The 1,680-nt window shown below is 58.0% G+C and overlaps 1 protein-coding gene across 1 annotated transcript in view; it reads left to right on the plus strand.

The window, feature by feature from the left end:
* The first annotated feature begins 548 nt into the window (after nucleotides 1-548).
* The window catches only part of PVALB (parvalbumin), an 18,160-nt gene continuing 17,028 nt past the window's right edge, over nucleotides 549-1,680 (plus strand). The window contains exon 1 of the mRNA XM_005567398.4: nucleotides 549-617. The gene's annotated coding sequence lies outside the window, so the exon portion shown is untranslated. The remainder of the gene's footprint in view (nucleotides 618-1,680) is intronic.

The raw sequence follows: 1,680 nt of genomic DNA on the forward strand, positions 1-1,680 counted from the left end.
ATGCAGAACATCTCCTCCTACCAGGCACTAGATCCTTGCACAAAAGTGCTGAGTCTGCTCCCAGCCCCAGGCCCATGGCTTTGAGCAGCAGGTCACTTAACATCTAATGTCTTCATGCTGTTTCCTCATCTGTGCAAGAACAGCCATGTCTACCTGGCGAGGCTGTAGTGAGAGATCATATAAGCGTAGAAACGGGGCTCAGCCCCGTTCTAGTTTCATTCTTTTCCTTGCTGTTTCTCTTCCTTTCCTGGCAGGATATGGAAGAAGGAAACATCGCTGCCATCTACAGTAGTCACAGAAGGCTTTATGGAGGAGGTGAGCCGTGCCTGGGCCTCAATTTTGGGTGCTGGAGGGAAGCAGGGGCCAAGAGTTATTAATAGGCTTGGCCTGATGGGCCCAGGGAGACTGAATGTGATACAGACACCCAGCACCATGGTTGGGGAGTACCTGACACCGGAAGGGGAGGGGGCTGGGGGCTACGGGGAGTGCCACCTCCCAAAATAGCCAGAGCAGAAGCCTATATAGGTGGCCATCCCACCGCCAGGCTCACTTCCCGACAGGACCTCCCACCAGCCCAGCCTTTCAGGGCAAGCTTCAGCCCTCCACCCCTACCTGAGGTGAGTGGCAGCGACCGAGGTTGGAGGATAGAGGGATGCAGCAGGATGAGCCAGCTGGAAGGGACAGCTACATCTCCCCTGTCCCTAGTGACCCGGGGGCGGGGGGGTGTGGTGGGGGTGCTGGAGGCAGGGCAGCTGTGGAATGTAGGGCTGAGAGTATGCATTCCTGCTTCTCCACCCAGACTCCTGGTGTGGCCTGCGGCAAACTCTCCCCTCCCTCTGCCCCTGAGGCTGGGCCTCAGATTCCCCAGCCGTAGAACAAGAGGGGTGGAGCCAGACATCTGTGGACTCTGGTGATGCCGTAAGAGGAGACCCAGAGGGCAGAGGAGGACTACCGAGAGCTGATGGGATGACCTCATGACATTGATGCTCTGGCTGGGAGGACTCAGCCCCGAAGGGGGTTTCAAGTTGATGAGAGAACTCAGCAGCAAGGAGAGAGGGAGGAAGGAGACGGAAGAAGAGTGGGCCTCTGTTGAGGCTCCAGCCTTTGCCACAAGGTCACTGCTTAGGGGCTCACCAGGAGCCAGTGTGGGGCTGAGCTGAGATGTATGGCACCTGATAGAGCTGGGTCCCAGACACCAGGGAGGATCACCCAGAGAGTCACTGAACTCCACATGAGTGAGCCCAGGGGTGTGCTCTGCTCTGCTATTGCTTTGCCATGTGTCCTCAGACCACTCACGGATTCTCTGCGCCTCCGTTTCTCCACTGGTATAGCTGAAGGGTCTTTGAGCTGGGGAAATCCATTCTCCAACTAGGAGTGAGCTGAGCCTGGGAGTTGAAATGATAGCGTAGGAGCCTGGCATGTCTGAGTCAGCAGCCCAGCTGGGGACAAGGTGCAGAGGTGACGGCAGTAGCAGCAGGGGCCAGGGCAGCTGAGGGATCCTGGGAAGTCCTGGATCAGAGAGGCATCAGGTCAGGAGCCGCAGTCTGGGTGCCTTGGAAGCCAGCTGGCCGGCTGTGGCCTGAAGGAGCTGACTCACAGGGAGGGGGCAGCTGGAGCCAGCAACGGTATCCTAAGGTTTCCAAGAAGGGCACCCATCCACGGCTGAGCTGCAGGAGACAG

This window comes from Macaca fascicularis, chromosome 10, assembly GCF_037993035.2.
Source record: "Macaca fascicularis isolate 582-1 chromosome 10, T2T-MFA8v1.1".
Classification (NCBI taxonomy): domain Eukaryota; kingdom Metazoa; phylum Chordata; class Mammalia; order Primates; family Cercopithecidae; genus Macaca; species Macaca fascicularis.